Raw genomic sequence first — 23384 nt, 5'->3', positions numbered from 1 at the left:
ATTGTACATGTGTGTCTATTGTCTCTGAAATAATACACTCTAATGTTTATTTCTATATCAAGAGAAAACCTTCATTGTCCCTCCCTCTTACATTGTGGTCTAATTAAGCTGCTTAGGTACTGCCCAGCCATGGTACAACATAGCTACTGTACTCTGAAATACTACACTATAATGCAGGGGTATTGAATTAAAATTCATGGAGGTCAGGAACATTTTCATCACTCACACCCCTTTACACAACGTCTGCCCTTTACATGAGTGTTGTTAGTATCCCCCTGTACACCATGGTCCCCTTTCACATCACAGCCATTCTTCTCATAACAGGCCTCCCTTCACATCAAAATTCCTTCACTTTACAGTCCCCCTTTACATCACAGTCCCCATTCACATCAAAGACTGCCCCCCCCCCCTTCACATCACAGCCCCCTTCTACCAATCACCGATTTGTTAACTGGACAGCAGTCCATCATTTGGTGATGCCTGCTATAGTGTTTATTTAAGGATAAAACCTACAGCTTCCCACTTATTTTGCAGCCTTGCCAGGCTACTTACATACTGGCCAGACACTGCACAATATGTGTGGCTATTGTCTTGGAAATAAGGCATTCTAATGTTTATTTAAAGATAAAACCTGCCTCATCTCTCCCTCTAAGATTGCTGCCTAATCAAGCTGCTTATGTACTGTCCAGCCACTCTACAATTGTAGTAACCAAAACTGTTAAGGTCAAGATATGACCTTATATTTAGCTTACAATTTAAAAAAATATACTAAAATCATTCTTCAGCTGTTTTCTCCCATATATTACAGTGTTACAGCTCTGATTGTCAATTATTGCTGCAGAAGACTTTTGATTCAAAAGGATGGGATATTACAGATAGGCATTAGGAGGCCCTGGGCAGTAGTGAGGACCCCTTATACAGATTTGGCTTAGGATCAAAGGGGGCTTCATCAGACCACAGGGTTCAGTTGTCATGGTCTAGGCTGCAAATTTCTGTTTGTAAAATTCTTACCTCCTTGCTGCAATGTTCTGCTAGATCTGACTCCATTTCCATGTGCTGCTTCTCTGTTCACCTATGTTTGCCTGCTCTACTGTGGCTTTATATCCTTTTCTCTTCTATCACTTCCTGGGTCGCCTCCCAGTCTTCTTGCCTATATATACACATGTATTCAAAGCAGGTTGCACTGTCTGAGCAATTTCACAGTTCTCTGAGCTTCTGTTCCCTTACTATTATGTGTATTCTGTGTCTGCCTTCCTGTGTACCAACCCCGGCTTCATCTACCGCCTGTGTTTGCCTGCCACCCCCCTTGACCTCGGATTGTTTCCTGGAATCCCTTCTCTCTTCTTTCATTGTACTCTGCATGTGTTAGTGGTCTCCTCATCTTCAGCTGGGCATACCTGGGGGCCTCGACCTGGTCCCAGCTTGCTGCAAGTCCATCCCTATAATCAGGGTTCCTAGTGAAGAAGTAGGGTGGGGCTTAGATTCCTCACCCTGAAGAGTTGGCGTTCTACAAGGGCTCACTACCACTGAATCCAGACATCATTTCCAAGACCAACAGATACCTGCAGGCACTACAATGTTCTTACTGTTGTTAGGCAGACACACTAGCTTTTTTAATTGCAGTTACTGATTTTTATAAAACACATAATTGGTTTGAAGGATATAGATTTAATTGGCTTTAATCTCTATCCCCTGTTTAGTAGATGCACTAAAATTGTGTAAAGTGTTAATTCAGTGTTTTATAAACTGTGCTTGCTGTGCACCTAGGTGGACTTTACTGTCACTTGCCACTAGCATTGCTTGTGAATGTCACAGTATACAAGTGATATTTGTAAAGGTTTTATGAATGTCTAAAATCTGTTCCTATATCTGGTGAACACACAAGCTTACAACAGACATAGTCACAATAACTAAATTATGCTCAAAATAACTAATAAAGATGATGAACATACTGTAAATTGTTACTGAACTGCATTTCCTAAAGCAGACCTAAACTCTATCTGGACAACATTTAGGGTGTTATTTACTAAAACTGGTGCAAAATCTTATGCAGCTCTGCATAGAAACCATTTGACCTCCAGGTATTACTGTCAAAGCTTAACCGACAAAGCTGAATTTAGGAGCTGGTTGGCTACCATGCACAGCTGCACCAGATTCTGAGTGCAGCAGTTTTAGTAAATCCCCCCTTTAATCTACTAAAGCACTGTATATCATTAACAATTGCCATATGTTTTTTTTCTTTTAGAACATGCTGACGTCCTCTAGCCCCTTTATAGTCATGCTGCATGGCATTGCTCAGGACAGAGTTTCTGATAATGGTAACGGTGAAACATACCTGCACAATAAGCATCAGCATGACTGTATCAAGCCATGCGACAGGGTGACAACAGAAGAAAAAAATTAGGAGAGAGAAACAGAGTGCTGTCACCATCTGACAGGAGGCACCCAACTTAGGTATTGTTTTATTGAAAACTAGATTTAAAAGATTAAAAATACATTATAAATTCATTTAAGCATGTTAAATATTATTTAAAACTTTTGTGCTTAGATTAATGTCTACTTTAAAATTTCAAATTGTGGTTAAAATCAGAAAATTAATTGAATCCCAAGGAGAGGGCCAGAATTATCCAAAATGATACCCAAGGCAGGAATTAAGAGGGACACCAAAAGTTGGAATTCTTTACTGGGTAGCAGAGGCGTCTAAAGAAACAAGGGACCTAAAGCAAATATAAAACTGGTGAAACTAAAGTGTGTCTGGTCAGTTGCCAGTTTCAAGATGTCCAGTTAAACAGAGAAAAGTTATTAGCCTCTAGAAGCATACCAACCCATCCAATTCAGCAGTATATTACCTCAAATCAACAGTATAACTTAGATATGACAAACTGAAAAATTACAGAGGAAAGCAAAGTGGGTGGTTTACAAAAGTGTAAGCAGTAGCAGCCAGCAGTATATTTCCTCCTGTACTGGGAAGCATGACATCCCTTGTGTATGATATTACTGGCCCCAGCAGGTAGTTGGGTCTTTTAGGCCAGCAGAGGAGTGAGGTCAAAGAGACAGGCTGGGACAGAAACCATACAGTGCACGTCACATTGCAGGCCAATATACCCAGCATACCCCATGTGTGACGTGTGCATGCTTTAGAGGGGTGAGGAAGGCACTATTAGTGAGGGAAAGATTGAAGATGTGAGTGAGGGAGCATAGAATAGAAGAAGAGGGTGACTGTAGTAGTTGAGAGGGGACAGGATCCAGGGGGGAAGTGGTGAGACGGGCTCCTGAGAAAACTTTAGTGACCTCTTCAGTAGTAGCAAGGTCAAAAGAGGAAAGTGTTGAGGGAGGTTTAGTATGAGGTAAGCCAAGAGGGATAGATGTCTGTGTAGTGGAAATGCCCCTACGAATTGCATCAATCTTGTTTTTTAAATTATCTGCAATCTTGTAAGCAGTGAGTGAGGTACTGGGTGGAGGTGGAGAAAGTAGAGAGTTAAAAGTAGAGAACAGATGACGAGGACTAGATGACAAGCTATTAATAAGAGTGAAAAAGTAGGCTTGTTTGGCAGCATGGAGGGAGGAATAGTATGTTAAGAAAGCAGATTTATATGGGGTGAATGCTTGCTGAGATTTGGTTTTATACCACAATCGCTCCATTGCACAATTATGTCACTTAAGATTTCTAGTGTCGTCAGTCTGCCACGGTTGTATTGGTCGGGGCCTGATACTTCATGTATTTAGAGGAGCAAGTGAGTCTAGTGTGGATGAAAGCAAACTGTTGTAGACAGCAGTGGCCCAGTCAGGGCAGGATAGGGGAGATTCTGTCATAGAGGCAGTCAGTTGCAGAGTGGAAGAGAGAAGGGTTTAAGTTGTAAAGGTTTCTACGGGTAATTGTTTGCTGCTTGGAGGGATAGGTGTTTGAAGACAAGGACACTGTGAAGGAGATGAGATTGTGATCAGAGAGAGGAAAGGGGGTGTTTGTGAGGTTGTCGAGAGTGAAAAGATGGAAGAAAACAAGGTCTAATGTATTCCCATAAGAGTGAGTGTAGGACTGTGCCCATTGTGTTAAGGCAAAAGATGAGGTTAGGTTTAAGAGTTGTTGGGTTGTTAACATTAATAGGGAAGTTAAAATCTCCGAGAATGATAGTGGGTATTTCAGAGGAGAGAAAGTAGGGTAGCCAGGCAGAGAAGTCATCAAGAAAGAGGGACACCGGTCCAGTAGGCCGGTAGATCACTGCAACCCTCAGAGAAATGGGAGAAAACAGCCGAATGCTGTGAGTCTCAAAAGAAGAGAAGGATAGAGATGGAGGGTTATGGAGGACTTGAAAGGTGCTCATTGGGGATAGAAGCAAACCAACTCCACCTCCTTTACAACCACTGGGTCTGGGTGGGTGAGTCCAGAGAAGGCCTCCATAGGAAAGTACTGCAGGAGAAGCAGAATCTGCTGCTCAAAGCCAGATTTCTGTAATTGCTAGTAGGTTATGGGAGACAAAAAGGTCATGGACATAGGCGAGCTTATTACAGACAGAGTGGGCATTCCAGAGTGCACATGAAAAAGGGAGGGTGTTTTTTAGGAGCACAGGGATACAGATTAAATTGAGTGGATTGCGGCTATTCTTGGAGGAAGGAGGGTGCCTGGTGTGGGGGTGAAATACTGGAGGACCAGGGTTAGGGTTTGGGGAGGTATTCAAAGAGGTTAGGAGAAGAAGGAGGGTGAGGAGAGTAAGGTGGGAGCAGGATGTATATAAGTGCACATGCCTTTTCCTGTCCTGGTGTTTGGGTCAGCAGGTGAGTAAAGTATCAGCAGGAGGTGATGAAAGCAGTAGTAGAGAGATGGTAGAAGTGAGGGTGATATGTATAAGCTTTGGGGTGGAGTAGAGGGGTAAAGAGTTGAGATTTTGAGAACAGGATAGTAATATGAAAAGGAGGAGTAGAGGGGCATATTAAAAGGTACATGGAGTGGCAATCAAACTTGTAGGAGATGTTTCCCAGGGTGTTTGCTTGCAGTCCATCCAATGTGCAGTAGAGTTCTTTGTTGTATCTTCCTGCTGCTTGAGTTACCCTGCTTCAGTTAAACTGCTGTGTTCAATTGCTGTTACATACTCCAGCAGAAAATGCACGTCTGTGACCTCCCCCATAAGCTGGTCTAAATTTATAGGGAGATGATCAAATGAGCAACTCTTCTCCGCCCCAATTAGGAACTGATAAGGATCACATGAATTTGGGGGATGTTAGTCAAAAAACAGATCAGTGGTGCACACACAGGCCAGGGTCATAAAAGATGATTGATTCTCTGATCACAGAAAGGCAAAGGAGGTGAGAATCAATCACCACAAACAGACAGAAATATATAGGACTAATTATGCTGAGTTTTGAAGAAAATCAGTGCTTTTCAGGGAGACAGTTCAAGGTGGAAATCACAGAACACAACAGCATTTAAACTAAGTTGCAGAAAATCAGTGCTTTGCAGTTAGACAGTTTAAGGTGCAGATCACAGAACAGAACAGCATTTACCCTAAGTAATTTAATTTTACAATATGTAAGAAAAATTTCCTATGAGTGATTTCTGCCTGGCTGTGGTCAACCTAAATGCACGTAGAGATGTTTGAAGATTGTTATTTGACTTCGGCATTATTTGAAGGAATAAATGATGATCAAAGTGTCTACAAGCAATCTCAGCAGATCTCTGTCAGCAATAAATTACTGTCTGAATTTGTTTAGCCAATAGCATATTTTTCCCCCAATAAGAACAATGCCAGAAGTCTCAGTAGAATACATAAAGACTGAAATTTACTAAAACCGGTGCTCACAAAAACTGGTGCAACTTTGCATCGTAACCAATCAGCTTCTAACTTCAGCTTGTTCAGTTAAGCTTTGGCAAGCTGATTGGTTACAATGCACAGCTACACCAAATTCTGTGTGTACCAGTTTTAGTAAATCTCCACCATACTGTATGATGATATTGATATTGGGGTGAGAGGGATCCTTGTTAAATGTCCATCTAATGCCAGTTCTATTTTTTTAATAAGTCAAAAGGCAAAGTAAAGTAACCCACACTAACTAGTCTGAATCAAGCTTCTACTGACCTGGATTCAGTAATTCTAGCCACACTTTGAGTAGCACTATTATTTTTCTTTGCACTGTCTAAAGCCAGCCATAGATGGAGCGATTTATTCTCCTGAAGCCAAGGGTTGCAGGAAAGAAAATTGCTTGAATCCCCCGTTAGTGTGGATGCAGGAATCTCTCCCACGGAGCTACTGTGTTCTCCAGGCGGGGAGGTGGAGGGAGCTGTCCCACCAGGGGAACACAGTGATTACCGCTAGCAGTTATAACAGCCGCTTGCAATAATTGCATGCAAAATCCAGCAGGCTGGTTGTAACTAAGTTGATCAATCAGCTTGGGTACATTCAGCCTGCCCATACATGGTTCGAATGATGGCCAGTCCCTGCAGAAACGGAGGGGAATTCGAACCATCTTTGGCCAGCTTTAGAAAAAAAAGGCCTAGAAATAAAAAGCCTTAGAATAAAAAATAAAAGAACTCATATCTGCTAATAAACTTCACAAATCCAGAAGGATTGATTTACTAAAGGCACATAGGATGTTCAGGATGCAAGGGAACTTTTCTTTAGCTAAGTAACGGTGGGGTAAATTCTCATTTGCAATGAATACCCAATAATGTGCAAAGAAAAGAAAAACCTGTATTCTTGCTTGCACATGATTAGATGATGGAAGTCAGCAGAGCTTCACTTCATTCACCAAGCTAAGAGAATATTCCCTTGCAAAGTGAACAGCCCTTTTTTCCTTTAGTAAATGAACCCCACAGTAAAATAATATTGTGTATTTAACCTTTGTTTGTTCCTTCAAATTCAATATTTCTTACCTGGAAATGTTGATTTATTTTAATTAACCAGGATAATATAGCAGTTACGCAATGTAGAATAAGAAAAGAGTCATTATTATCATAACAATTTTACACATGCATTAATAGCAAAAGAGAGGTCATCCATAGTTTAATTCCCTGCTTACAGTTCATACTTAATTATCAATCATGTTCTTCTCTACAAACATTGCTTGTATCCATCCTGTAGCTCCTAGTACTTGACAGGTTCTTGGCAAAGGAGTTTCTATTGTATCTTCATTGATTCAAATTCATGAGGAAACTGTGTTGTTAATTACTTAAATTCCAACTCCATATTAATATGATGGTATAGTAGCTCTCATCAAGCAGGGGTTTTGGTGGTGCACACAGGCATGGTAGTTTGATGCTCAGAATTGTACCAACCAAACTGATACAAGGCATAGAGGAGCTCAGCTATGAGGAAAGATTAGAGGAACTGAATTTATTCTCTCTTGAGAAGAGGAGATTAAGGGGGGATATGCTCAACATGTAGAAATACATCAGTGGTTCATATAGTGAACTCAGTGTAGAGCTATTTACCCTGAGGTCATCACAGAGGACAAGGGGGCACTCTTTACGTCTGGGGGAAAATAAATTTAATGTCCAACACAGAAAGTTTTCTTCACAGTAAAAGCTGTGAAAATGTGGAATAGACTCCCTCAAGAGTTGGTTCTGGCCACCTCAGTGGATTGCTTTAAAAAAGGGCTGGATTCTTTCTTGGGTATATATAACTGGTCTCTCATATTTGGAAGGAAAATTGATCTAGGGAATATCCAATTGCCTCTCAGGGGATCAGGAAGGAATTTGTTCCCCTGCAGGAGCCAATTGAATCATGCTTTGCTGGGTTTTTGCTTTCCTCTGGATCAACTGTAGGTGTAGGATTATAACTTTTTTTTTTTTTTAATGGTTGAACTGGATGGACCTTTGTCTTTTTTCAAGTAGGCTAACTAGGTAACTATGTAACAGGGTACCATATCCCAGCATGTATCAAGAATACTAGAACTAAAGTGTAAATGGATATTTAAGCTACCCAAGGTTTAAACATATTTTTTTGTTTATTATATATTTTTTTTTATTGAAAATATCCCATAAAGACAACATAAATATTATTAAAAGATAATAGAAGAATCAACAAATCCTCCTCATAAGTGGATCCCCTTAAAGGATAAGTTCACATTTTTAGTAAAAAATAATAAGTGCACATTTTTTTCAGGTAAATAAATGTGCATTATTTTTGTCTGCAGGAGTTTGGAAAGCATTGTACCAGCAATCAGCAGATTGCTGGTGCCTTGCAGGTCTCCTGCAGATCTGTCAGTATATCTACTTTCCTGTATGGGATGTAAGAGCAAGCAGATATACTGACAGGAAGAATGAATGAACAACCAGAGCGCTTGAGGACTACAACCCAACAGCCACCAAGGCTGTCGGGACTTGCAGTCTCTCGATCACAAGTGACAGGGCCGAGCGGGCAGAGCGTTTTTTTTTTTATTTCACTGCCAAAAAGGGGGGAGAAGATCTCCTGCTAGCTGTCAAAGCGGGGCTCAAGGAGAAAGCAGGGGCCGGTCTGATTGTAACATGGTACATGTAATATTTTATGAAAGGTGATCTTATCTTCAAATCAATATTTGGTATCATCCATCTGGCAACAGAATGGAAACTGTTATGGGGATCCAATTTTCCTTAACATGCTTTGTGGATGAACCTGCTTGTTCAGGAGAGTAGGAGAAAAGTAATCTGTGCAAAAATAAAAGACATAATAATAAGAAATGCCAGAATATTACATAATCATTTATAATAATGCTTTTTCTTATACTTATTCAAAGTTTAGCAAGTGTTACTAACTAAAAACAAGGCTAAAATCACCCAAATTGACTAGGTCCACAATGTGGGCCCCCCTGGGGGTGAGTATGGGAGCCCCCTTACCAGTTAGCCTGCAAAACAACTGATTTGGTCCTATCTAACAGTTTGCTGTAAAAACAGAGTTTTGTTTGCACACTTTGCAATTACATGCATAAGCTGCAGTCCCAGGACTGTGGCTTACGCATGCATTTGTAAAGTGTGCAAACAAAACTCACTGTTTTTAATGCAAACTGCTAGAGAGGGATAAATTGGTTGTTTTGCAGGCTGACTGGTAAGTGTGCTGGAAAATCCTTTGTTTGTTTGTGATGTGCATTGCCCTTCCAGGTGCACCTTGCTGCTAAAGCTGGTTATAGGTTGGGACGATTGCCATTTTTTTTGTACAATGAGTATGGGAGCACATCAAAGGGACACGGGAGGAAAAATAAATTAAACGAGTTATAAACTGTTTTGGTCTATATGATAAATTAATCCCCTTCAAGGAATCAATACATCTCCACCTGATAGTGTCTTTTTTATCCATACCCGCCTAGGTGGGGTTGAGGGTGTGTGAGGCTCACAGAGCGTGGAATTTAGCAAATATCAATCATTGCACCTCCAGTTTACTAGTGCACTGGTTCTGTGGAAATCAAAATGACATTTTAATTGTAAAATCTAAAAGTAAATAAACAAAGAAAAATAGTGGTGTGTAATTGTAATAAGGACCGCTCAATATAGTGTGCTGCCTGCCCAGGTTTGCTGCATCTGGTTCATACAAGGCTCACACATATATCGGAGGTTTTTAGTGCCAAATATCAAGGCTGTATAATGACAGTATATACACAATCCCTAATGAGTAGTCAGAGTCTTCACCAAAATATGCCAGTGGTTCCAACAATTAGCTCAAGCAATGACAATCCTTTATCCAGGTGCCACCAGCATAGTTGTAGGGGGATGCTACTTTAGTTTCAGAGCCATTCAATATACTAGTCAATAAGCCTTTCTAAACCATAGAAAAGGGTATGTACACTATATTGTCAGAAATATTGGGACGCCCGCCTTTACACGCACATGAACTTTAATGGCATCCCAGTCTTAGTCCATAGGGTTCAATATTGAGTTAGCCCACCCTTTGCAGCTATAACAGCTGCAAGTCTTCTGGGAAGGCTGTCCTCAAAGTTTAGCAGTGTGTCTGTGGGAATGTTTAACCATTCTTCCAGAAGCGCATTTGTGAGGTCAGGCACTGATGTTGGATGAGAAGGCCTGGCTCACAGTCTACGTTCTAACCCGTTCTATAGGGTTGAGGTCTGGACTCTGTGCAGGCCAGTCAAGTTACTCCACCCCAAACTTGCTAATCCATGTCTTTATGGACTTTGCTTTGTTCATTGTTGCGCAGCCATGTTGGAACGGGAAGGGGCCATCCCCAAACTGTTCCCACAAAGTTAGGAGCATGAAATTGTCCAAAATGTCTTGGTATACTGACAACTTAAAATTTTCCTTCACTGAAACTAAAAGGCTAAGCCCAACCTCTGAAAAACAACTCCACTCCATAATTCCCCCCTCCACCAAACTTTACACTTGGCACAATGCAGGCAGGCAAGTACCGTTACCATCCATCAGATTGCCAGACAGAGAATCATGATTCATCACTCCAGAGAACACATCTCCACTAGAGTCTAGTGATGGCGTGCTTTACACCACTGCATCCAACGCTTTGCATTGCACTTGGTGATGTAAGGCTTGGATGCTGCTGCTCGGCCATGGAAACCCATTCCATGCTCCCTATGCACTGTTGTTGTGCTAATTTGAAGGCCACACGAAGTTTGGAGGTCTTTAGCTATTGACTCTGCCACTTTGTGGCTGTTGTTCCCAGTTGCTTCCATGTTGTTCTAATACCACTAACAGTTGACCGTAGAATATTTAGTAGCAAGGAAATTTCACGGATGGACTTATTGCACAGGTGGCAATCTATCACAGTACCACACTTGAATTCACTGAGCTCCTGAGCGCAACCCAGTTTTTCACAAATGTTTGTTGAAGCAGTCTGCATACCTAGATGCTTGATTTTATACACCTGTAGCCGATGAATCCTGTGAATCCAATGATTTGGAGGGGTGTCCCAATACTTTTGGCAATATATATATGCGCTTCTGGAAGAATGGTTAAACATTCCCATAGACACACTCCTAAACCTTCATTTATATACTTATCCCAAAGTTTAACTAATGCCTGATAAGCTTCAGCATAGAAAGATTTGTCAGTACACCTGAACTATCCTAGGACAGCCTGCTTCACTTCATTTTCATTGTGTTCACCGTTTCCATAGAAAGATTTGTCTCTTGTGCAGTTTCACAATAGGTTATGCATCGATTATCCAGGATCAGGCGTTCCATACACTGAATGTTCACAGGAATGACTGCTGTGAGCTGGGATCCATCACAGCCGGGATCATCACTGACAGACATACGGCCATCTTTGAAATGTTTACACCATTCAAATGTCTTTTTGCAGCTGAACGTCTCAGCACTTGAAGTCTTGAAGTCTTCTGTAGATATCCATGGGTTTTATGCCTTTGTTCACAAGAACGTTCATCTCCACACTCTGTTCGATGCACGCACTAACACTGTTGTCTGTAATCTTGATTAACGGTCTCTGGACTGGCCCGTGACATGTGCGCCATCTATCAGTAATACGACACACTTGCCACTTACTACTGCATTTAGTACCACCTTGCTAGCATCCCTTTTTATACCTATAAAATTAAAAGTCCTGGTTTGACTTGCATGCCCCTCATGTATATATATATATATATATATATATATATATATATATCTATATACACACACTATATTGCCAAAAGTATTGGGCCAGCCCTCCAAATCATTGGATTCAGGTGTTCCAATGTCCTCCATGGTCACAGGTGTATAAAGTCAAGCACCTAGGCATGCAGACTGCTTCTACAAACATTTGTGAAAGAATGGGTCTCGGGAGCTCAGTAAATTCAAGCGTGGTACCGTGATAGGTTGCCACCTGTGTAATAAGCCCATAAGTGAAATTTCCTTGCTACTAAATATTCTACGGTCAACTGTTAGTAATATTATAGCAACATGGAAGCAACTGGGAACAACAGCAACTTAGCCACGAAGTGGTAGGCCACATAAAATGACAGAGCGGGGTCAGCGCATGCTGATACACACAGTACGCAGAAGTTGCCACCTGTTTGCAGAGTCAATAGCTAAAGACCTCCAAACTTTGTGTGGCCTTCAGATTAGCACAACAGTGTGTAGAGAACTTCATGGAATGGGTTTCCATGGTCGAGCAGCTGCATCCAAACCTTACATCACGAAGTGCAATGCAAAGCATCGGATATAGTGGTGTAAAGCACACCGCCACTGGACTGTAGAGCAGTGGAGACGTGTTCTCTGGAGTAATGAATCACGCTTCTCTGTCTGGTAATCCGATGAACATGTCTGGGTTTGGCAGTTGCCAGGAGAATGGTACTTGACTGACTGCATTGTGCCAGATGTAATGTTTAGTGGAGGGGGGATTATGGTGTGGGGTTGCTTTTCAGGGGTTGGGCTTGGCCCCTTAGTTCCAGTGAAGGGAGCTCTTAAGGCATCAGCATACCAAGACATTTTGGACAATTTCATACTCCCAACTTTGTGGGAGCAGATTGGGGATGGCCCCTTCCTGTTCCAACATGTGTGGGTAAAGGCAGGCATCCCAATAACTTTGGCAATAGTTTGTATATACAGTATATATATATATGCACATTCACTAGCCTCTTTATTAGGTACACCTGTTCAATTGCTTGGTAACACAATCTGCTAGTCAACTAATCACATGGCAGCAACTCAAAGCATTTAGGCATCTAGACGTGGTGAAGATGACTTGCTGAAGTTCAAACTGAGCATCAGAATGGGGAACAAAAGAGGATTTAAGTGACTCTGAACATGGCATGGTTGTTAGTGCCAGATGGGTTGGTCTGAGAATTTAAACTGCTGTTCTATTGGGATTTGCATGCACAACCACCTCTGGGGTTTACAGAAAATTATCTGAAAAAGAGAAAATATCTAAATAGCGGCAGTTGTGTGGATAAAAATGCCTTGTTGATGACAGAGGTCAAAGGAGAATGGGCAGACTGGATTGAGATGATAGAGAGGCAACACAAATCAAAAACCAACTTGTTACAACCAAGGTATGCAGAATACCATCTTTAAATGCACAACACATCAAACCTTGAAGCAGATGGGCTACAGCAGCAGAAGACCTCACCGGGTGTCAATCCTGTCAGCTAAGAACAGGAAATGGAGGCTACAATTCACAAAGCTCACCAAAATTGGACAATAGAACATTGGAAAAATGTTGCCTGGTCTGATGAGTCTCGATTTTACCTGCGACATGCAAATGCTAGGGTCATAATTTGGCGTAAGCCACATGAAAGCATGGCTCCATCCTGCCTTGTATCAATAGTTCAGGCTGCTGCTGGTGGTGTAATAGTGTGGGCCAGGGCCAGGACAAGGGGTGGGCAGGAGGGACGGCTGCCCTGGCACAGTTGGAAATTTGGAAGGTTGTGCTAGAAGGGGTCATTTGGAGAGGGATATGTACTAGGAGGGTGGATTTGTGTTAGGAAGAGGGATTTGGGGGGGAGAGTTTGTGCTAGTAGGGATGATTGGGGGGATTTTTTTGGGGGGAGGACTGGTGTTAGGAGAGGGGATGGGGGGGGGAATTGTGCTGGGAGAAGGGGTTTGGAGGAGGGGAAGGATATATGCTCAGAGGGAAATTTGAAGGGTAGAGGATTTGTGCTAGGAGGGGAGATTTGGGGAGGGGTCAGATCTGAGCTGGGAGGGTGGATTTGTACCGGAAGAGGGTACATTTGTTTGGGGGGGGGGGGAATTTTGACTTGCAAAGGGAATTTGTGCTTAGGGGGCAAGTGTGAAGATTAGTGCTTGAATTTTTTTTTGGGGGGGAGGGGGGATTTTTGCTGACACACAATGCTCATACATTTGGGGAGGGGGTGCTAGATGACCTTGTACCAGAACTGGTGCGGGGGATATTTTCTTGGCACACTTTGGGCCCCTTAGTACCAATTGAGCATTATTTAAATGCCACGGCCTACCTGAGTATTATTGCTGAACATGTCCATCCCTTTATGGGTGATTCACATCATGGATGTGCAGTCGACAAATCTGCAGCAGCTGCGTGATGCTATCATGTCAATATGGAGGAAGGTTTCCATCACCTTGTTGAATCTATGCCTTACAGAATTAAGGCACTTCTGAAGGCAAAAGGGGGTCCAACCTGGTACTAGCAAGGTGTACCTAATAAAATGGCCAGTGAGTGTATATCTTTTTCTATGGAATATAAAGGCTTATTGGTCAGTATATTGAATGTATAGGTTTATGAATTTATGTTATTTAATTTCCATACACACTAACTAGGATCCCTCTATATCTGCATTAAAGATGGGCACAGGGAATAGGGATTGACCTGTCTTGTGCTAATTGCTGGAACCCTAGCATAACTTGGTAATGGCCCTTACTACTTAGTGGGAGATTATATGTATACTGTTGTTATACAGCTACGATATTTGATTTTGGAACACTCAGAAATATGTGTGGGGCTTGGGTAGAGCAAATCCAGAAAACTCAGGACACTATATTGATGGCTACAATTATACACCACTAGTTTTTTTTCTTTTTATTTTAGATTTTACAATTAAAATGTCATTTTGATATCCACAGAACCAGTGCACTGGTAAACTGGAAGAGCAATGATTGATTTTTGCTAAATTCCATGCTCTGTGAGCCTCACACACCCTCATCCACACCTAGGCGGGTAAGGATAAATAAGACACTATCAATCGAAGATGTATTGATTCCTTAAAGGGGATTAATTTACCATGTAGACTAAAACAGTTTATCATTCATTTGATTTATTTCCCCTTAAGTGTCACTTTGATGTGCTCTCATACCCACCCCTAGAAAGGCCCACACTGTGGACCTAGTCTGTTTGCGTGATTTTAGCCTTGTTTTTAGTGAGTAACACTTGGTAACCTTTGAATATGTGTAAGAAAAAGTATTATTTTAAATGTTTATGTAATATTCTGTCATTTCTGGTTATTAGGTCTTATTAAAATGTTTGCACACATTACTGTTCTCTGACCCTCCTGAAAAATTGGGTTCACTTGTGAAACATGTTGAGGAAAATTGGATCCCCATAGCAGTTTCCATTTCGACACCAGGACAGACGCATATGGACACCTCACATCCCCACTGATATAAGATGGTAACAAATACTGATTAAGGGGATCTACTTATGAGAAGGATTTGACGATTCTTTTATCATCTTTTAATAATATTTATGTTGTATTTACAGGATAAATGTGTAATCCTTGTGTACCACAAACATCCATTCACACTTTACTAATTTGCTTTGCTGCAGAGGTGAACCGTCTCTGATGCACGGTGCTCTATAGTTTCTGCACTGTGGTCTATGAGGTCAACCAGAATTCCTTGCAAAGTCCAGGAAGCTGTGCTTCCTCCCCTGAGGATATTTTTGGTCAATAAAATCTCAAATTGGATTTTCAAGGTGACCTAACATTAAAATACAAATTAAAGTAGTAATAAAACAGCCTGCAACAAACATGCTGAACACTGTGAACAAAATATGCATTTATTGTGTAAATGGCATGTTCATGCGGACATGCACAACATTATACACTATCTTTGTGATTTCAACCCTATGGCACAGTCCCTCTAATTTATGGGCACACACACAAGCATACAAAATTGCATTGGGTGAGGGATATGGAACATTACAATGGCTGGTTTTAATCAATGTGAACAACAATGAGGCCAAATAATTCTCCCCTAAACAGGCTCAGTCATGAGTTATGGCTAGGGATGTGGAGAAGTCTTAAAAAATAAAAATGGTCCCCAAACCATACCTGGCTGAGCCCAATCTTTTTTTCAGCACTTCCTTAATCTGTGTTTTACTAGCCTCCTGCAATCCTCATCATAGCAGAAGTGATATTGAGAAAGGAATGGGCAACTCTGTCATCCAATCAGGGTTTTCTGCATAGTCCAGTTTTGTGAATATAAGAAATGGATTTTGCCAGCTGGAAGAAAGAGCAGAAAGAGGACTTGACCAGTAAGCTGCCTTACCTTTACTATCCACCCATAGTCTCGATCAAGATGTATTACTTGGACCACAATGTGAAAAAGCAAATGCTCAGGACAACAAAACATTTTTTTTTCTGGTAAGATGGTTTACTCATACACTATGTATTTTCAGCTGAGTATTTAGTCGTTTACCTGCACTTACACTATAAAATGATGAAATGGCAATGTGAAGAGTGGAAATATAGCAGGTAAGGCCTATTTTAAATAAATGTCCCAAAAAAATCTTCAGTTCAGATTATTTTCACAACACAGAATCCTACGTTAATGGAAATTGCCATGGTACGTGGTAGAATGCACAGAAGCTTGGTGACCTGTACAAAGAATGTAATTGTTTCTTCTGCCAGCACATTTTGTAATGTCCCACAACATTATCTGACATTTGTGTATGATATATAGTAGTCTGGTTTCTTCCAGTTTAGGTAATTTTGTGTTGGCTTCACAACATCCTACTTTCCTCTTATGGTGAACTAATTCTCAGGTGGTCTTCTCTTATGGTGCACTCATTCTCACATGGTCTTCTCCTATGGTGGATTCATTCTCTGGAATTTTTTATCACGTCCTTTCATCCACTCAGCAAGCTTTTAAATTTATAGAAAGATAGCCTAAAATTACTCGTTTTAGGCTATATATTGAAGCAATTCCAAAATGCAACTTATTATCCTTTACTTACTTTACCTTCCATTTTAATTTATTTGAATGTAGTGTAAACTATTCTTGTCTCCATCACTGTAATCAATTGCATTACATCTACTACCTAACAAACATCCTCTACCCTCCAGCCCCTCCGATGTTTACCTGTTTTTCAATGTACCCTCCCCCACTTCATGATGGAACATTCTGCTTTTCTGAATGAAAACAAGCATCCCTGCTAAACTACAGATGCTGTCTGTTCCGTCACAGCCTTTCAGTGACTAGGCATTGTGAGATGTTCATGGACCAAGGAATATAAGAAAGCCAGCGGATATAAAATGCATATACTCACTCTTACTGACTGCAAACCCCGAGATGCCCTGTGTTGCTCAGGTCTGATTGGTGAAAATTGGTTATTGATTCATCCACAAATGAAATCATTGTAGGCTTTGAAATGGAGCTAGTTGGAGATGTGAGAACATCCTGTCCCTGGAAGTATGCCACTTAAAACAGCATGCTGCCTTTTGGTCTTGGGAACCCAGCAATCATAGTTATTGGTGCTTGGATTCTGGTGCCAAAAACAGCTGTTAAATAACATAATTGCTCACATATCACCGATTTCTAACCCTTAAAATGTAACCAAACCCTTAGGGCTTATTCACACTATTGTTCTGAAGTAACAGTAACATTGGTAAGTTTTAATATATTGTTTTGGGGATAAGGCTTTCACCTGATGGTATTGCTTGCATGGATGCATGGATCATATAGCCAGCTTTATTCTAACCTCTTAGCCTATCACTTAACATCAATGCATTATATACTTAACTTTTAGTCATTGATGACATCTCCTGGCTTTCATGCTGATGCAGTGGCTTCAATACTTTCTGAGTCATTCACCTAGTAGTCAGAACTATACAAATTAGAACCTCTGATTTTATTCTGACTTTCCTCATCTGCATGATTGCACATGCTCAGTGTCTCAAGAGGTTTTGTAGCCAGAGTCAGCCAGGCCACTAGCATTTTCAGGCCGGAAAGAAGGACAGCAATGTCATTACAAGTGGTTCTTTCAGTACATATCTCTTTGCCACCTAACCCTTTAATCAAAACAAAAAGTGTTACCATACTGAACACGGTAGTAGCACATTGATGACAGTGCCAAAGCAATTCAGAGTGCAATGTGCCAAATCCTTTGCATTTACAACTGTGGCACCCAAACTACCTAATAGAAAATAACTAATCCCTAGCCTATTGCTAACACTGAACCCTACACTGAACAAAAAGGCTTGTTAAATGCCCTAGGAGACCCTGTCACATTGCACGTTCCTCAGTTAAAATCTGTGCAGGGATTGCTGAGCTGCATGGTAGTAGCTGCTGCCTTGTGTTACTGTCAACCTGTATTTTTGTAAATGACATCTCTGCTCTCTTGTCATCATTCACAACACAAACCACCAGCTAGTTTTCAGAAGATTACTAGAGTAATAGTTGCCAGGATGTATTGTGAATGATGTTGGCTGGATAGCAGCACTGTCATTCAAAAGAACCAAGCCAACAGCAACTTCACTTATCCGAGAGAGACTAGAGTAACAGCAGCTGGCTTGTGTTGCTGTTGGCTTGCATTTTTGTCATTGACAGTTTATCCTCTAGCAGCCTTCATTCATTACACAAGCCGCTAGCTACTACTTTGGCAATCTTCAAAGTAGCTGGTGGCTGCAGAAAGTTCTAGAATCAGTCTTTTAACAGTGCAAAGGAAGCAGAAGAGCTAAACAGCATGAAGGGATGAAGAACAGAGAAGGGGCAATGGCTTCATAGTTCCTATATAATTATAGGAACACCCATAATCTGGACTTCAGCTGGGGTGGAGCTACAGACTGAAATAAAAATGCATTTTTTTCCCCCTAAATCACAGCACTGATCTTAACTAAAAAAGTGCTATGTGCACTGGGTCTCCAGGGAGAGTTTAAAGGATAAGTTCACCTTTCACAGAAAAATAATAAATGCACGTCTGTTTGCAGGTAAAAAAATGTTTATTATTTTTTAACATTACAGTCTTTAAGACATTACCCCCACAACAATGCCTGGATCCTGCAAACATCTAGTAAGCTGTCTGCCTGTACCCCAAGGAGGCTTGCAGTTACTGAATGGCAGGAAGACTCAATGGCCTACTAGAACGCTCACCAGCACCCTTGAAGTCCATTGAGAACTACAAGCCATCGACCGCAAAGGCTGACAGTACATGTAGGACTTAATTTACAAGAAACTATGAATGAATGAATGAATGGCGTGGCCGTAGACAGAGCTCCACATGACCACTTTTTCAAAAGTTTTGACAGTGGGTGCAGGAGAGTATCCTTGGCTCACTGTCGTGGGGTGGGTGGGGGGCAGATAGAGTGAGGAAGGAGAGCTGCAGGAGCTGGTACATGTTACATGCTCCACCCTAAATATCGGAGGAACAAGTAACATGTTCCCGAAGGTGAACTAATCCTTTCATTTAACTGGTGAGAGTTTTCATTTCTTTAAAATGTAATTTAACCTTAAATTTGACCCAGACATTTTTGTCTGGTAAGAGGCAGAATTTTGTGGGTGTTGGTGACGGTGGATCCCTTATATCTCCTTGACCAGATTGAAGTATTTATGACATTATTGATGTCCCTATGAAGAGGGGCTTATTTCATCCCCATTATATATTAATTGGACTTTTATTCTATTTGTTACAGTTATTTTAAGCACCGCACTCCTATGTTATTTATGTTTTGTGTATTGTTGCCTGCAATGCTGAGGTGGCTGCTTATCCTTTTTTTATTGATTTCTTATATATCATAGCACAGAACTGTTTAAATATTTTTTTTAAATGGTTCCTTTCCAGCCATTAGCAGAAATATGGCTTGGCGGGCCTTTCATCCCTCCGGGTGGACGTCATATGATGTCCTCCAAATTATGCTGCAACACAGCAATCGGTGGTGAGCTGTGTCCCTCGGACACAGCGCATCACTGATCAGGATAAAGAGCCAATGGCATGCCCATCAGTGCGGAATATCACTGCAGCCCCATCAGTGCTAATTCGTGTCCATCAGTGCAGAGAGGGTGAAAGAGCCCACCATCAAAGTGGGTAAAGAGTATATAAACTCTACAACTGTGCCTACACAGCGGGAAAATGACTAGTCACCAGTCTTGTCTGTGGTCTTCCTGCAGCTAATCTTTCCTCATTAGTGACTTAGTGTGGATTGTTCTGAGCTGTGTTCAAATTTTGAATTTTGAATTTTAATTCTGAATCAACTTGAAAATAACAAATATGAAACAAATCAGAATGTACAAAACAAATTCCAAAAATGAATCATTTTAACATAACGGATATGATAAAATGAAATGATTAACCTAATGAACGAATCCTAAACGAAATTAAGTTTTCCACAATGCACATCTCTACTCCCTACCCTCCCTATACGTACCAATCACTCACTGCATTCATTCATAACTAAAGCATAGAAAATTGTGTTTACTGTGCTTCAGTTCGTGAATGAACAGGATCCCCTGTACAGCGCGCTATCTAATCATTTCATCTGCAGTACAGCTGAGGCTGCAGAGAAAGGATTGGAGAGCTATGTTCTCAATTCCTTTCTGTGTCAAAAGTGAGATATCAGATATTTTAGATTTAGGAGGAGTTGTGTAAGTTATGTTGTGTCTGTATTTGCTAATAATGATTTTAGTGTATTTGTACAGTACAATTACAATATAATTCAAAACAAGAGGTGGTATAATCCACCTTTTCACCTCAACAAGAAGTGTCCTGTCCTGTGAGAGTTTAGCAGAATTTCTTAAACCATTAATATCCTGGTCAGTGAAATTGAATGCAGACACCATATAGTTAGTAGTCATGTCAGATACATACCATCCAAAGATACACCAGAGTGACTTTTAATATCCTTCTAATTGATTGTGAAAACATAATCCACTAGTGTGTGGTGTTATATCATGGTGTACTAGTGGTTATATCTGCTTAGTATTACACAGCTTATCAGAAAAGATATATTAAAGGATAACTACACTTTCATGGGGACAAATTTGCAAATAAAAAAAAATAATAAAGCATATACATTTGCAACAAAAGCAATCTTGTAATTGAATGTTTAATAAAAAATAAAAAATTCCTTTTTAATCTGCAGCTCTGTAATTTTCTGTAAAAAGCAATGCAGTATGGCTACCTGGAAGTCTTCTGTACACAGAATGTGTACAAAAGGACCCACAGCAACCTTTTTTTAGGTACATTAGTGATAGAAAGAAAAAATACAATGGGATCATTACAATTAAAACTGGGCACAACACTTATGGTAAGGGTGACCTGGATGTAGCAAACCACTTAAACAATTACTTTTGTTCAGTCTTCTCAGAAATAAATTATACTAACAATAATAAGTTAGGAAATCATATTGGTTCTAGTAATGATGGTTAATTTTTAGGATTTCCAGAGACAGAGGTAGCAGAAGAACTGGCTCGGTTAAGATTAATAAAGCAATGGGCCCTGGCGGTATTCATCCCAGAGTTCAAAGAGAATACATTTCCAGCAGAGGTAGTGAGCCAGTCAACAGTAAATAGCTTCAAATATGCTTGGGACAAGCATAGGTCAATACTCAAACAAAAAAGTTTACAAAAAATAAACAAACACTCCACAAAAAATAAACAAAACATTAAAAAACAACCACACACGAAAAAAAAGGGTAGACTCGATGGACCACTTTTTCTCTGCCGTCACTTTTCCATGTTTCTATGTTAAGATACAAGTCATATTTCAGGTATCACCTGTAACAAAAAAGCAATTTTTTGGTGAGATATTCCCAATAGAAATCACGTCTAAAGGGATGCAGACCCTACAATTTTCCTCAATAGAGCCCTGCTAGTGCAGCAGCTGATTGATAATTATGAAACCACTCCCATTAGATATACTTTCCATATGGACAAACAAACAGCTATTTCTTCAAAATAGCAAAAGGCAGGACTCTGCAATAAAGTTTTTTAAAATCCTAGCAATGTACATAGATCACACAGGGGGATGTTTCTTTTCTCAAAAGTGGAGTTACTCTTTAACCACATGCCGCCCAGCCACTGTATAAATACGGTGACAGTGCGGCACGGCTGGGCAAAAGCGCGTTTTAAAACGTGCGTTTTGTAAACAGGTAGGGGACGCGCGAGGCGCACCACCACCCTACCTGTCCCGCCGATCACAGCCGTGGATGTCAGTCGCCGGGTCACAGCCGGTCGTTACCGGCTATGTCCCGGCGATCGGCGGCAATCGCTGACAGAGAGCACAGCTGCAGTAGCTGTGCTTTCTGTCAGTTCCCTGACAGCTCCAGGACAAGCTGATCGGGACAGAAGAGTTTCTCTCTCTGGATCAGCGGTGTTTCCTGCAGTACACACCCCCGCCCCTTAGTAAAACACTCCCCTCACACAGTTAACCCTTTCCCTGAAAAATAAACTTAACCCCTTCCTCCCCAGTGCCATTAGTACACTGTCAGTGGTTTTTTTTTGCACTGATCACTGGTGTCACTGGGGATGTTAGTGACCCCAAGTCAGTACCCCCCAATGTCAAAATGTCCGCTTCAGTCCCACAGTCCCGCCATAAGTCGCTGATCGCCGCCATAAGTCACTGATCGCCGCCATAAGTCGCTGATCGCCGCCATTATTAGTATAAAAAAAAACTAAAAATCCATGTATCTTTACCGCCATTTGTAAACGCTATAACTTTCATGTAAACCAATTAATTTACACGTGTTGGGTTTTTTTTAGCAAAGACATGTTGCAGAATACATTTTGGCAGAAATTTATGACTAAATTTGATTTTTACTTTTTTTTTTACTGGATATGTTTTATAGCAAAAAGTCCAAAATATTGTTTTTTTTCCTCAAAATTGTCAGCCTTTTTTTTTATAGCGCAAAAAATAAAAACCGCACAGGCGATCAAATACCACCAAAAGAAAGCTCAATTTGTGGGAAAAAAAAGGATGTAATTTTAATTTATGTACCGTATTGCATGACCGCGCAATTGTCCGTTAAACTAGCGCAGCGCTGTATAGCAAAAAAATGGCGTAAATTGCAGTATCTATACCAGGGGTGGGCAAACTTTTTGACTTGAGGGCCGCAATGGGTTCATATATTGGACCCGGGGGCCGGACCAAGAGTAGATGAATGATGTGTATGTGTCATCCATAGTAAGTATAGTAATATTCCCCCATAGTAAGCATAGTAATTCATCCCCCATATAGTAATTCATCCCCCATAGTAATTCATCCCCCATATAGTAATTCATCCCCCATAGTAATTCATCCCCCATAGTAATTCATCCCCCATATAGTAATTCATCCCCCATAGTAATTCATCCCCCATATAGTAATTCATCCCCCATAGTAATTCATCTCCCGTAGTAATTCATCCCCCATATAGTAATTCCTCCCCCATAGTAATTCATCCCCCATAGTAATTCATCCCCCATATACTAATTCATCCCCCATATAGTAATTCATCCCCTCTATAGTAATTCATCCCCCCTATAGTAATTCATTCCCCATATAGTAATTCATCCCCCATAGTAATTCATTCCCCATATAGTAATTCATTCCCCATATAGTAATTCATCCCCCATATAGTAATTCATCCCCCATAGTAATTCATTCCCCATATAGTAATACATCCCCCATATAGTAATTCATCCCCCATATAGTAATTCATCCCCCATATAGTAATTCATCCCCCATATAGTAATGCATCCCCCATATAGTAATTCATCCCCCACATAGTAATTCATCCCCCATATAGTAATTCATCCTCCATATAGTAATTCATCCCCCATAGTAATTCATCCCC

The sequence above is a fragment of the Staurois parvus genome, unplaced genomic scaffold (assembly GCF_062004578.1).
Source record: "Staurois parvus isolate SC_StPar_1 unplaced genomic scaffold, SC_StPar_1.0 ptg000562l, whole genome shotgun sequence".
In the NCBI taxonomy this organism is placed as follows: Eukaryota; Metazoa; Chordata; class Amphibia; order Anura; family Ranidae; genus Staurois; species Staurois parvus.
This window is presented reverse-complemented; position numbering follows the sequence as displayed.